Source organism: Hylobates moloch, unplaced genomic scaffold (genome assembly GCF_009828535.3).
Source record: "Hylobates moloch isolate HMO894 unplaced genomic scaffold, HMol_V3 SCAFFOLD_22, whole genome shotgun sequence".
Taxonomy (NCBI): domain Eukaryota; kingdom Metazoa; phylum Chordata; class Mammalia; order Primates; family Hylobatidae; genus Hylobates; species Hylobates moloch.
In genome coordinates this window covers 20,130,889-20,146,634 of record NW_026652297.1, presented here as the reverse complement: position 1 = coordinate 20,146,634, position 15,746 = coordinate 20,130,889, and the positions used below count along the sequence as shown (strand labels likewise).

Below are 15,746 nucleotides of genomic sequence, written 5' to 3'. Positions count from 1 at the left end.
TCGTATAGAAAAGAAGGTGCCCACAGCAATTAACAGTGAATTGCCTCCCAACCCAGAGAGATGCGTGCTAAAAGCAAGATTTGAATTGATTTAAAGAATATAAATGGAGTACTTCTTGCAATCCTGTGTTTGTAGACTGGTATCATTTTCCTGATTTTACGAAAGGGGATGTTTATGATACATACTTGTCATTAAAAGATGGAAGAACACGAAAGGAACAGTAAAAATGGGACTGGGGATTTTGTTTAAATTGGATATGAAGGGTAAGGGGCAGGCATTTGTAGCGCAAATATTTCTTCCTTGGCCTCTCAAAAGAAACTCACCTTTCCTGAAATGAAGGAGCTGGGCTAAATCATCTCTAGGGTCACTCATAGATGTAACCCACCAATTCCATTGATTTTTATTATTATTATTATTAAATGTAATATTGTTTTTAATAGGATGATGACAGCAGATTCCAAGTTTCAGAATGTAACTGCATCTTGTTAAGAAGCAAAATCCATTCATTAACACCAGGGAAGAGTAAATAAGCTTATTTATTTTACATATAATGTTCTACATTTGTAAAATGACTTCATGCCACCCATCTCACTTTATACTCAATAAAACTGTCAAACTCTTATAGGGTAGGAAATATTAGAAGTGCCCAAGAATTCTGGAGCCCTTCCCTGGCTCTAGTGCTGACACTGGGAGGCGTGAGGAGATGGCCACAGAGCTTCTAGACCATCATCCCCAGCACTCAGGGACTCACCACCCTATCTGCTTTGGAGTCTTGCAGTCTATCCTATCATGCCCTCTATCCCTTTTCATATCAGCCACCACAGAAAGCCAACACTTCCATGTCTTCCAACATCACCCGGACTCCCATCCTCAGGAGGCTCTGAACATTCCCTAATTCTTCTACTCCACCTTCTGCCTGCTCCCAAAACCCCCAAACCTCTCACTGCATCTCCTGAAGTTCTGTCAGTCACCAGCTAAGTCCTCTGTGCCCTCAGCTTCCTCTGTGAGTGTTCTCTTCAATTGCTTGTTCTCATTGGACTCCTAAGGAACCATGTTCCCATAAGGCCTCTCAGGTGAGAGGACTGCCAATTGTCTTTTCTCTCTCACATCACTCATACCACCGTGTAGAGAGGCAAGGATCCTTATTGTTGCTTCTAGGATGTTTCTCACTTCTCCCTAATGGCCTAACTTTTAATCTTATGCCATTGCAGTTCTGCTACACCATCCCCACTCTGAGCCTCAGATATCTTCAGATTCTTCAGTCACTTCATGAAGATTTTAGCTCGTGGCTCACAGTCACTCTCTCCATCACTATCCCTTCCCTCATTCTTGATGATATCAGTATCCACATGGATCACCCTTCCAATATCCTGGCTTCTCAGCTCCTTGGCTTTTAACAAAGATCCTACCTACTTCAGTTAAATACTCCCAGGACCCACAATGGCCCATGTCATTACCTATGCTGCACACTCCATTGTCTTGAATCCAAGCATCTGGGTCTCTGACTGTTTCACCTCATTCCTACCGGTATCCAGAGACAAGTTTTGTTGACCACACTGAGATCTATGATCCATTGATCCTGTAACCTTTTCACAGTCTGCCTCCTTTTCCCATCATGTCTCCACTTCTCAGATTCTAGAAACCATCATAATCGTTTCCTTATATGCACCTTCAACTTCCTTGTCCCTCTTTTCTGTCTCCATATTCATCTGGGAAAACTTGACCTTGGTAAAATACAGCTCTCCACATCCTTGCCACCTGCATCAGGCAATGAATGTGGCTGGGAGAGAATGAACAACTATGTTGACCGGTGGTGCTCCCCAGCAAATTGAAATTACATTTTTCTTCCCTCCTTTCTACTGAACATGTAGTTCATAGTTCCACAACATCAACGTTTGAGAGATGATTAGAAATGCAGGATCTCTATCCCCAGCCCACTTACTCACAGTCTGCATTTTAACAAGGTCCCCAGGTATTTCCTGTGCACATTAAAGTTTGAAAATAATGATCTAGAGGATGATTTAAAACCTTACTGGCTTGGCACGGTGGCTCACCTGTAATCCCAGCACTTAGGGAGGCTGAGGCAGGAGGATCACTGGAGCCCAGGAGTTCAAGACCAATCTGGGCAACTTAGCAAGACCTCATCTCTGCAAAAACTTAAAAAAAATAAAAAAAATAAAAAAATTACCCTGGCATGGTGGTGTGTGCCTGTAGTCCCAGCTATTTGGGTGGCTGAGGTGGGAGGATTCCTTGAGCCCAGGAGGTGGAGGTTGCAGTGAGCTGAGATCACACCACTTCACTCCAGCCTGGGCAACAAAGTGAAACCTGTCTCCAAATAAATAAAATAAACAAATAGAACCTTCTTTCTTCTTAAATTTCCAATACTTCCAGACCATCCTTATTCTCAGCTGATGAGTTCACTTCCTGTTTCAATGAGAAAAAAAAAAAGGCAATCTGAAGAAAACAGCCACATTTCCATCCCTGCCTACCAACTGTACAGAGTGTGTGCCTGTATCCTCTGTCCTTTCTTCTCTCCCTGTGGGTGGACTGCCAATTCTCTTTTCTAAGGCTATTCATCATACTTGTGTTCTAGCTCTCCTCCCCTCTGCCCTCCCCAGAGAGACTACTTCAACTCTCTCTCTCATGTCCTCAATTTTTCTTTCTTCTAAGTCTTTCATATCAGCATCCTACCATTCTATAATTTTTCTCATCTTAAAAACTGAGCACACAGATTAAAAAAATAAAGCACTCTTTCATAGATCTCTATTGCCTATGTAATTTAATACATAAAATCTGAACTATGACCTTGGTTGTTAAAACTTTCTTTATTTTTATAAATTCTCACCTAAGTTTCTGGGTGATAGTCACAGAAATTTCATTTGTTTTATATTTTCTACACATTTGAATTTGAGAAGCATTTGGAATCTTTTTATAAAATCTTTTCTAACAAGGACAACAACAACAAAAAACTCTTAACCATCCATTAAAGACATCTTTCAGACTTATGTGATGGCCAAAACACCAACACTCATTGACTTATCCACATTTCCTTTTCTAATGGTTTCTTGTCTTGCTTTTCCTTTTAGGGTATGAAGGCAGCACAGCACCGAAATTTCAGGTGTATACAGCTGGAATAATTACAGTGAGCATCAAGTCATAACATCTTGCCAATGTATCTTTTAGCAATTGGATGTATACAGTAGAATTAACATTGAGGACTTGAAATTTCTTGTTATTTAATACCCTTCAGGGACATGTTTACAGAATTTCATGCTTATGCTTGACAGATGTTTGGTAGTTCAGGAAGGAATAACGAAAAATTCAGATACGTAAACAAAGATCTTAGTTACTCAATAAATCAGACAGGAAATGCTTCCCAAGAGTACCAAGTAAAATCAGCAGAAAAGGACCCAAAGCATTTGGCATTTCTTTTTTCTTTTTCTATTTCTTTTTTTTTCTTCTTTTGAGAAGGAGTCTCGCTCTGTTGCCCAGTCTAGAGTGCAGTGGTGCAATCTCGGCTCACTGCAAACTCTGCCTCCTAGGTTCAAACAATTCTCCTGCCTCAGCCTCCTGAGTAGCTGAGACTACAGGCATGTGCCACCATGCCTGGCCAATTTTTTGTATTTTTAGTAGAGACGGGGTTTCACCGTGTTACCCAGGATGGTCTTGATCTCCTGACCTCATGATCCGTCCGCCTCAGCCTCCGAAAGTGCTGGGATTACAGGCGTGAGCCACCACGCCCGGCTTGGCATTTCTTTTACATCTTTTACTTGCTTGTATATAAATCCCTAGGTCTATATTGGTTTCTCTGGATTCTTGACATCCAAGCCAGTGTTTATTTGTTAGGCAGCAATAATAATAAACACTCAGGATATTTTTGAAGGCAGAAGTCGCAGTTACAGGATTCACACAATGGAAGTGATTTCAGTGGAAAGACCTACCCATAACAAGGGCAAAATGAATGGGCATTGTGGTTTGTTAACGAGGGTTTTGCACATTTGAGTATGTGAATCATTTCTTTGAACCAGGGTTGCTCAACTCTTCCTGCTCAAATGAATCAATGCTGAAGCCTAAAAATATCCAAATTTCTGGCACCATTACCAGAGATTCTGAATTAATTGGCCTTAGGTTGGGCCTATACATATGCATTTTTAAAAAAACTCTCTATTAACTTTGAGACACAATCCATTTGGGAAAATGTAATCTCAAGCCTGACCTCACCAAAACCTAATAAAACCAAAGCCAGAAAACAGGTTCAGAGCCCTTCAGGTTATGGTGGCTCCTTTAAGATTTAACTTGTACCAGTGAATTAGCCTTAACTATTTCTTACATTATTAATTTTAATATCCCAACAGCATTGGTTTGAGGCATTGCATGTTTTTTGAAATTTGAGCTACTCCTACAAGCCCTCCTCAGTGACTTGATGTACTGAGAACTTGTCCACTTGCTTAGCAGTGGTTGTTGAACCTTGTATATGGGGTGTACTTAAGTATGTGACTTCATTCATTGAGTGGGACATGAGATATTCTGAAGTTTCCTGTGGTTAGCTCTTTATTTCAAATGGAAACGGATAATATTACTGCTTACTTTTCCTATTGTGGTGCTCTTTTATTTTTAAGTTACTTCAAGACGGTTCTGAGATACCAAAATGAGTAAGATATGGTTTCACTAATACAACCACGATTAACTAGGTGAATAGCAATTATATTTTATTGAATGAAACACGCTTAATTACGTTAGGCCAAGGAGGGCTATTTCCTCACCAATGAGCACACCTTGAGGAAAGGACAAAGTATTAAAGATAACTAGAATTTGCTATTCTAACACCCCCGAAGCTCTCCATCTCTCTTCTCCGCATGTCAACTCTAATCCTTAGATAGACTTTTTTCACAATGACTGGAATGTGGTTTCCATCAACCTTCAGGGTCACATTTATCTTCTGAGGAATGGAAACTCAGCTTTTTTGAACCTGGGATCCTAGGGCTGACTGGTCAAACTTGGGTCAAGGGCCATCCCCAAAGAACTGTGGCTAGGGAGGTGGGACCCCGGCAAAACAGCATTTGTCTTTGGATTGTAGAGATAGAATAAATGTTTCCTAGGAGGGGGAAAGGAATGTAATTTCAGGAATTCAAAAAAAAAAGCAGATGGATATCCAGTACAGACATTGCTTTCTGGTTCCAATTGCTGTTGGAGGTGGAGGGTTTCTCCTCATGAGACATGGCTCCCCAGTCTTGCAGAGTTGAACTTAGGACTTTTTCAGACCCACCTCTCATGTCACCCTCTCATTAAGGCTTTATTGATTCTACGACCCCCAGCCATCCACACACTATTGGCTTCACCTTCCACTGTGATACTGTAACATGAAGTAATAAGCCATGATTACAGTGTGCTGCCAACTGTTGCGTTTTCCAGAAGACCATCAGAAAAACCTGTTGATCCAGCTTACTGCAGTAAAGGTAAACACAACATTGACAGTCTTAGTAGTGTCTCAGAAAGGAACTCAGGGAGGATATTTATAGGGTTTAGGTCCTAGATCTGGGTGAATTTCAGGTGGGTTTTGCAAGACAGAAAACTCTTTGGGTTTGGCAGAGTTCATGACATGATAGCTTTAAATTGTTGGACACAGGGAGATGAAGGAGTTGAAACAAGTCTGCTAGAGCAAGCTGGTTGATATACATAAGTAAGCCACTTTGGTTAGTCACAGCCTTGTCTATTAGGAGCAAGTATTTCTTAAAGCAAGTAGCTAAGTCATTTTTGCTTATTTTCAGTGTGGCTTAAACATAGAGAAAGTAAAGTATACTATATTCCAATATTATTTAGTACACAGAGAGGAAAGTATTTGGCTTCAGTTATCGATAATGCATTTTAATTGTTAACTTTTTATCTGTTGGTTTATAGGCATGACCAAAGGGCATTGAGTCACATGTAAGAAAAATGTTATTTTATCTTTTAATAATTCTGATTGCATCAATGAGAAAGTTAATCATATTCCATTTAAATCATCTCACATCCAAAACCATCTTGCCTATTTCTGATAGTATGATTTTCACATTTTCAGACATACCATCAGTATTTTGCAGTGGGAATCAACGAGTGCAGGGTAGACTAGAATTTGCTATCTTTTACTCTGATGTTATCTTCTTATTTAAAACAGCTGCAGAAAATACAGATTGTGAAGGTTGGGTTAATAAAAGGCAAATATAACTAATGATGAAGCCTGAAAAAAATTTAATGTCTTTTCCACACTTTTGAAATTCTATATTGCTTTTCTTTTATTCAATATCTTTTTATTTTCTAGAGAAAATGGAAAGTGAAACCCAAGTCAGATAAAGTAATGTAAGTTCAATTGTGTTCTATTCTGTTAGAAAACAGAAAAGTTGGCACTTTTAGTGCCTGAATTCCTTCAGATGTTAAACTCCAAACTTCTACTTTCTGAAGTAAATTAAGTTAATATTATCCTTAATAGAATAAATGCAATTCTCTATAGTGAATAAATTTCACATTATGATTTATTTAGGGAAAACCTTGTTTCAATTTTATAAGCAGAAGAAAGGAAAGGAAATGTCAAAATCTGTGGAAAAGTTGTAGATTCCTGGAGCCACTGTTATTTCATGATTGTGAAAGTTAAATCATAATTGTATTGTAAGTAAAAAAATTTCTACAATAATACTTTCTAGAGAAGTTTCTAAACAACAAAAGAACCCCCAAAACACAAACCCACAATGTCCTTTTGGCTTCAGTACTATTTGGATATTACCCTAATCGTGAAGAAAAAACCCCGCCCTTCTCCTGAAGTGTAAAGCAGGCCTCCTTTCTCCCTTGGGGCATTATTCTTGGTTGGGGAAGATCATCTCAATTAATAAATCTTTACACACTGAGGGTATGTGGACATCACAGTAGCAAAGTTTTGGCCTGGGCCAGGCATGAATGTGAAATAGATGTATATTTTGTCCCCCCAGACTCTAGCTTCCTGATATTCCAGCCCATAGACTCTCTCTGTGCTTCACTCTGGTGACCAATGGCACATTTTCCATTAAAACCTGGACAAATCTGAGACTCACTGATACCAAAGGGCAAGTCTTGGCATTCAAATCCAGGATTTCAGGATGTTCTGTGCAGAACACCCGATAACCTTGACTATTCCAAGTGAATTCAAAATAGATAAAATACACTTTTTTTTTAGAAAAACCATTTTCAACTTACATCAGTTTTTTCTTATTAATGAAAAACAACAGAAAAAAACCAGTTTTTGGTTTACACATATTTGTGTTCTCTTTGTAAAAAAAAAAAAAAAATTAAATAACAGGAGAAAATCCTGACAGTCCTCATTACACTTCCCTCTCCTCATTCTTCCAACCCGTTCTTTCTAAGACATACTTAGAAACTTCCTAGTTAACTTCAGAAGCAATCTCACAATTGGGTTCTTGCTGAGCAAGGGTGAGCTCCCATGTCTTATGTTTCCTCTTGACCTTTTAATAAACTTTCATCAGTGTAAGTAATTGTAACATATCTCTTCACAGACAGCCTGAAGAAGCTAGCAGGCTGAAGCAATGGATTGATTAAACTTAACCACTCAAGCTAGGAGTACCTTTACTGGCAGGTGATATACAGGTATGTAATATAAAATCTCAACCTGAGTACATGTCCATGCAAACCAACAAAAAATAAGCCATGCATGTGAGAATAGTCTACGCTTTCCAAGTTCTTCACTATGATCTATGTACTAAAAGTCATATCTTCATTTCTGTTGCCTGCTCCATTTCCCCATCCTGCCCTTTCTAGAAGTTGCTGGATAAAACTCCTGCTGCCTTTAGCATCAGGGGTGCGTTACTTTCTCTCTTATCGGGCTTCCCCCAGGACTTTGCTCCTCCTTGGGCATTCTCGCTGGTTCTCTGCAGGCTGCCTCTGAGAAACTGGGGAACTTGGAGCCAAATGGCGAGTCCTCTGTCCAAGTAGTAGAAGTGACCGCAGCTCGGCTGCCAGCAAAGATTGCCCTTGGTTTCTGAGAAATTCTGACTCCCCAAGTTCATTTGGCAGCCGGCGGCTTCTCTGAAACAAAGCCAGCAAACAGCTGGAGCGTCTCTGGACACTCACATTAAAACTTGTGAAGAGTTAAAAGCCCCAGGGAAGAGCCAGGCCAAGGGCACTGGTCAGCGCCGGCTTAAAAGAGCCTCTCTGTGCACGAGGCGTTCGCTCCGGGCATCCACCTGCAGCTGTGCAGGGCGGACCAGGGCTTCCGGCGCGCGCTCCACCCAACTGCGCCGCGGGCGCCCGAGAGGCGCGCGGTTACTGCGCTCAGGCGCTCCGTGCAGCCTCTTCTGGAGAGTTGGGGGCGGTTTTCAGGGTCCGGAGTGTCCCCTGACCCCGGGAAACCTGGGTAAGTATGGGGTGCGGGGACTTGGGGCCTGAGGCAGGCGGGGGAGGAAACCTCGGGTAGACAGGTGGATGTGAGAAGGATTCTCCTTTCTGGTGATTTGCACCTGTTGACGCCCCCAAATCTGAGCTCTAAAGAATTTTACAGATGGTTAAGACAGGTTCTGAAAGGTAGACTCAGAATTCGAAAGGACCTTAGAGCAGTGCTATCCGAAGTGTGGTGCAAGGACTAATAGCATCGCCTTCCCCTTGAAACTTGTTAGAAATGCAAATTCCTGGACCCCACCAGACCCTGTTGAACCAGAATCTCTGGGAATGGGGATAAGGACTGTGTATTTTAACAATCCTCCACGGGATTCTGATGCAGCTAAAGTTTGAGAAGCACTGCCTTAGAAGTCACTTAGTCCTACATTTGAGCCTCTAACCCCAATGCGGGAACCCCCAAATAAACAGCAATGGGTGTGTAGGTAATGAGCCAAAGGCATTAGATACTGGGGTGTATTCAGTTATAAAAAGAAATTCTAAACACTCATGGTTTGTGGGAATTCTATTCTGTCCCAAACGAAACTGTGATCTTTGAGATTTCCTAAGAACAGCACTCAGAGCTTCAACAACTATTTCTGAGTTTGTACTGTGTGCAAGTCTCCAGGTAAGGTTCTTTCAAAGTGCTGGAGGGAATTTTGTACTCTCAGGATCCCCAAGCTGGTAGCATGTTATTCCTCTTACCAGGATCTTCACAAGTTGATGTAGTGCTTCATACATCACATTTATTTTGTTTTTTTGGTGTTCAATTGCTTGTTCTGAAATTAATCGTTGTTAACGCAGGGTGTCAGGCTAGGTATCTTGGAAGATACATATTACTTTGTGAATTCTGAACAAAAATCCTTAAGAAAAAATTCACACTGCAAGATTTTTTCCATTTTTTTCTATTTAAGTTTACAGTGCTACAATTTACAAATAGAATAAGTAGGAATCCTGAGATTTCATATGAATTAAAGGAGAGAAGATAATTCCCAAGTTTCTAAATAACTCCTTCAGATGAGGCAGGCTCTTCATCACTGCTGAGAACCTGAGCCATTAATCTTTGATGACGAATGGTTTTGTGTTGTTATTATTATTCTCCTTTCAGTGGCTTAACTTAAAATATGAAATCTAAATCCACTGCTGACTTATTTGGAGACTCTGGAGCAAATTTATTTGCAGATATTTCTCAGTTTTCCCTTTTCTTCAATGGGTGGGTGCAGGATGTAAGGTTTTGATAGGGAACCTGCTAGCATTATCTTTTTTGTTTTGTTTTGTTTTTTTATTATACTTTAGGTTTTAGGGTACATGTGCACAATGTGCAGGTTTGTTACATATGTATCCATGTGCCATGTTGATTTCCTGCACCCATTAGCTCGTCATTTAGCATTAGGTATATCTCCTAATGCTGTCCCCGCCCCCCCCACCCCCCACCCCACAACAGTACCCGGAATGTGATGTTCCCCTTCCTGTGTCCATGAGTTCTCATTGTTCAATTCCCACCTATGAGTGAGAACATGCGGTGTTTGGTTTTTTGTCCTTGCGATAGTTTACTGAGAATGATGTTTTCCAGTTTCATCCATGTCCCTACAAAGGACACGAACTCATCATTTTTTATGGCTGCATAGTATTCCATGGTGTATATGTGCCACATTTTCTTAATCCAGTCTATTGTTGTTGGACATTTGGGTTGGTTCCGAGTCTTTGCTATTGTGAATAGTGCCGCAATAAACATACGTGTGCATGTGTCTTTATAGCAGCATGATTTATACTCCTTTGGGTATATACCCAGTAATGGGATGGCTGGGTCAAATGGTATTTCTAGTTCTAGATCCCTGAGGAATCGCCACACTGACTTCCACAATGGTTGAACTAGTTTACAGTCCCACCAACAGTGTAAAAGTGTTCCTATTTCTCCACATCCTCTCAGCACCTGTTGTTTCCTGATTTTTTAATGATGGCCATTCTAACTGGTGTGAGATGGTATCTCACTGTGGTTTTGATTTGCATTTCTCTGATGGCCAGTGATGATGAGCATTTCTTCATGTGTTTTTTGGCTGCATAAATGTCTTCTTTTGAGAAGTGTCTGTTCATGTCCTTTGCCCACTTTTTGATGGGGTTGTTTGTTTTTTTCTTGTAAATTTGTTTGAGTTCATTGTAGATTCTGGATATTAGCCCTTTGTCAGATGAGTAGGTTGCAAAAATTTTCTCCCATTCTGTAGGTTGCCTGTTCACTCTGATGGTAGTTTCTTTTGCTGTGCAGAAGCTCTTTAGTTTAATGAGATCCCATTTGTCAATTTTGGCTTTTGTTGCCATTGCTTTTGGTGTTTTAGACATGAAGTCCTATATCCTTGATGAACATTGATGCAAAAATCCTCAATAAAATACTGGCAAACCGAATCCAGCAGCACATCAAAAAGCTTATACACCATGATCAAGTGGGCTTCATCCCTGGGATGCAAGGCTGGTTCAACATACGCAAATCAATAAATGTAATCCAGCATATAAACAGAACCAAAGACAAAAACCACATGATTACCTCAATAGATGCAGAAAAGGCTTTTGACAAAATTCAACAACCCTTCATGCTAAAAACTCTCAATAAATTAGGTATTGATGGGACGTATCTCAAAATAATAAGAGCTATCTACGACAAACCCACAGCCAATATCATACTGAATGGGCAAAAACTGGAAGCATTCCCTCTGAAAACTGGCACAAGACAGGGATGCCCTCTCTCACCACTCCTATTCAACATAGTGCTGGAAGTTCTGGCCAGAGCAATCAGGCAGGAGAAGGAAATAAAGGGTATTCAATTAGGAAAAGAGGAAGTCAAACTGTCCCTGTTTGCAGATGACATGATTGTATATCTAGAAAATCCCATTGTCTCAGCATTATCTTAAAGTAGTTCCCCGGAGGACCCTGTGTGGTTATGATATTGAACTATTATTAATACATTAAAGCATAGAAAACATTCAGTACAATGATTTTATATTTAATTATTATATATATATTAAGTTAAAACATCTAAAAGGCTTTTTCACAGATTTCAAAAGCTAATCACCTCTCTGTTTGAAAAGAACTTTGGAAATGTCAGTAAAATTGGGAGCCATTGCTAGCAGTGTTACGAGCCTGTGAAAATAAAGTTTGCCACTGTAAATATTTCCCTTCTTGAATCATAGCTACATGCAGAAATTGTTCATAAGTATTCAATGAGCATATGCTTAGCATCCTTCTATAATGAAGTATAAGGCTGACACATATGTCTTGTTTGCATTGTATTTCATGTTGTGATTTTCCTTCCTCAAGTTCAAATCATCTTCCAAAAAGGAAGAATTTTCAACCCTGGAGCATATACCCAGAATCCTCCAGCTCTGAGAGTGGAGGGCACAAATTCACTTAGAGTGTGTACTTTTCTTGGTATTGCAGTTTGCTTTGATGATGCTCCTGTCAATCTTGTAGGATCTCAGATCCAGTATACATTGAGCAAGTGGAAAGCGCAAAGGAAGAGGAGTTGGGCACTGGGCAAAGTTGGGATCTAAGATAAAACGAGATGCATGCCTACTTTATGAGGAAGGGCTGACTGGTGGTGCATGTGGCAGTAGCAAACATTTTTGTTGCCCCATCAATTCCCGGTGCTTTATGGTACTTCCCTAAATTCCTCTGGCCTCTTCCCTAACATGCACACAACTCACTACCCACAGCCATTGCCACTTGCCATTCTCCAAGGAACCATTCTTTTTTTTTTCTTTTAATGTTACTTTAAGTTCTGAGATACATGTGCTGAACATGCAGGTTTGTTACATAGGTATACATGTGCCGTGGTGTTTGCTGAACATGCAGGTTTGTTACATAGATATACATGTGCTGTGCACCTATCAACCCATCATCTAGGTTTTAAGCCCCACATGCATTAGGCATTTGTCCTAATGTGCTCTCCCTTCTCTTTCCCCCAACCCCCCGACAGGCCCTGTTGTGTGATGTTCCCCTCCCTGTGACCAGGTGTTCTTATTGTTCAGCTCCCACTTATGAGTGACAACATGCGGTGTTTGGTTTTCTGTTCTTGTGTTAGTTTGCTGGGGATGATGGATTCCAGCTTTACCCATGTCCCTGCAAAGGACATAAACTCATTCTTTTTTATGGCTGCTTAGTATTCCATGGTGTACATGTGCCACATTTTCTTTATCCAGTCTATCGTTGATGGGCATTTGAGTTGGTTCCAAGTCTTTGCTATTTGTAAATAGTGCTTCAATAAACATACATGTGCATGTGTCTTTATAGTAGAATGATTTATAATCCTTTGGATATATACCCAGTAATGAGATTGCTGGGTCAAATGGTATTTCTGGTTCTAGATCCTTGAGGAATCGCCATACTGTCTTCCACAATGGTTGAACTAATTTATACTCCCAACAGTGTAAAAGTGTTCCTATTTCTCTACTTCCTCTCCAGCATCTGTTGTTTCCTGGCTTTTTAACAATCGCCATTCTAACTGGTGTGAGATGGTATCTCATTGTGGTATTGATTTGCATTTCTCTAATGACCAGTGATGATGAGCTTTTTTTTATGTTTTTGGCCACATAAATATCTTCTTTTGAGAAGTGTCTGTTCATATCCTTCACCCACTTTTTGATGCGGTTGTTTGTTTTTTTGTTGTGAATTTGTTTAAGTTCAAGGAACCATTCGTGTCTTGTATTCATGTTGCAGATTTCTAATTGCCTACCCAATATTCTAATACTCCCTATTTAAATTCTCATCCATCCAGCCACTCTTTGGGATGATACTGTAACTCAAGACTTGGTCTCTGAAAGGCCAGTGTAACGTTCCACATTATTCGATTGTCCCAGGTGACACCTCAAACATTCTCTCTCAAGATGAAATAAGTCACTTGGTTAATTAATTATTATTTTGGAAAATAATAAGAAACATGAAGAGAATGGAATAATGGAATTAGAGTTTCAGAAAGGCACCGTAGTGCAATGGAAGAACACCATCTTCATAGAGACTGCAAGCCCTTGGGCAAGCTATGCTAACTCTTTGAGCCTTAGTTTCTTCATCTGTGGTATGGGTATAATTATAGCTAACTTATAGAATTGAAGTGAGAATTAGAGATTATTATGTAAAATGCTTTGCACATAGTATGTATTAAATGTATGCCAGTAGTTATGATTATTGTAATTTTGTAGCTAATCACCTAGGGCAGTCTTTTAACAATCAGGAAACAGACAAAAATTTAAGTAAATCATAATGTAATAATCTAGTGATACATAAAAACATTGCCTAAGAAGGGTCTTGCAGGACCTCTTTAATTAATAGATAAGCTAATTTATAATTTTCTTATATTTTAATCACCAATTACTTATTTACATATGAATATTGCTAAGTGCTTTAAATGTGTATTCTTGTGCATATGAAATATCTCTCTAGATTATATGAATTATGATTATATTCAGCTGCAAGTAATAGCAGACCCAAAAACAGTGGCTTAAACAAGTCATACACTAATATTTTCCTTGTGTAAAATAAGTCCCCAGGTAGGCAGCATGTGGTTATTAGTAGCCCAGTCTTCTTTCTACCTTTCTATTCTACCTTCTTGGCATGGAACTCCTATCTGTAATATTGTCTTGTAGTCCCAAGATGGCAGTTGGAGCTCTAAATATTATATCTGTATTTAGTGTAGTAAGAAGAAGGAATAGGGATAGTGCAAAAATACCTACTTTCCTGCTGGGTCATCCATCTTCTGCATATATCTCATTGGCTAACCTTAGCTACAAAGAAGGTTTGGAGATGTATTTTCATATCTGAGTACATTGCCTTATCAATCAACATAGGAGTTCTGTTAATGTAGAAGGAGAGAACTGGGAGTATTAGAATGTTGGGTAGGCAACTAGAATCTGCTACATGGATGCAGGACAAGAATGGTTCTTTGTGGCACAAGGCAAGGATACCCTCTCTCACTACTCCTATTCAACATAATGTTGGAAGTTCTGGCCAGGGCAATCAGGCAGGAGAAAGAAATAAAGGGTATTCAATTAGGAAAAGAGGAAGTCAAATTGTCCCTGTTTGCAGATGACATGATTGTATATTTAGAAAACCCCATTGTCTCAGCCCAAAATCTCCTTAAGCTGATAAGCAACTTCAGCAAAGTCTCAGGATACAAAATCAGTGTGCGAAAATCACAAGCATTCCTATACACCAGTAACAGACAGAGAGCCAAATCATGAGTGAACTCCCATTCACAGTTGCTTTAAAGAGAATAAAATACCTAGGAATCCAACTTACAAGGGATGTGAAGGACCTTTTCAAGGAGAACTATAAACCACTGCTCAACGAAATAAAAGAGGACACAAACAAATGGAAGAACATTCCATGCTCATGGATAGGAAGAATCAGTATTGTGAAAATGGCCATACTGCCCAAGGTAGTTTATAGATTCAATGCCATCCCCATCAAGCTACCAATGACTTTCTTCACAGAATTGGGAAAAAACTACTTTAAAGTTCATATGGAACCAAAAAAGCGCCTGCATTGCCAAAACAATCTTAAGCAAAAAGAACAAAGCTGGAGGCATCACGCTACCTGACTTCAAACTATACTACAAGGCTACAGTAACCAAAACAGCATGGTACTGGTACCAAAACAGAGATATAGACCAATGGAACAGAACAGAGGCCTCAGAAATAGCACCACACATTGACAACCATCTGATCTTTGACAAACCTGACAAAAACAAGCAATGGGGAAAGGATTCCCTATTTAATAAATGGTGCTGGGAAAACTGGCTAGCCATATGTAGAAAGCTGAAACTGGATCCCTTCCTTACACCTTATGCAAAAATTAATTCAAGATGGATTAAAGATTTAAATGTTAGACCTAAAACCATAAAATCCCTAGAAGAAAACCTAGGCAATACCATTCAGGACATAGGCATGGGCAAGGACTTCATGTCTAAAACACCAAAAGCAATGGCAACAAAAGCCAAAATAGACAAATGGGATCTAATTAAACTAAAGAGCTTCTGCACAGCAAAAGAAACTACCACCAGAGTGAACAGGCAACCTACAAAATGGGAGAAAATTTTCGCAATCTACCCATCTGATAAAGGGTTAATATCCAGAATCTACAAAGAACTTAAACAAATTTACAAGAAAAAAACAACCCCATCAAAAAGTGGGCGAAGTGTATGAACAGACACTTCTTTAAAGAAGACATTTATGCAGCCAACAGACATGTGAAAAAATGCTCATCATCACTGGCCATCAGATAAATGCAAATCAAAACCACAATGAGATACCATCTCACGCCAGTTAGAATGGTGATCATTTAAAAGTCCGGAAACAGCAGATGCTGGA

At 39.7% G+C, this 15,746-nt stretch overlaps 1 protein-coding gene across 2 annotated transcripts in view; it reads left to right on the top strand.

Moving 5' to 3' along the window:
• The first annotated feature begins 8,086 nt into the window (after nucleotides 1-8,086).
• COL6A5 (collagen type VI alpha 5 chain) overlaps nucleotides 8,087-15,746 on the top strand; it is a 149,733-nt gene continuing 142,073 nt past the window's right edge. For both annotated transcript variants that reach the window (XM_032143610.2, XM_032143609.2), the window contains exon 1: nucleotides 8,087-8,377. The gene's annotated coding sequence lies outside the window, so the exon portion shown is untranslated. The remainder of the gene's footprint in view (nucleotides 8,378-15,746) is intronic.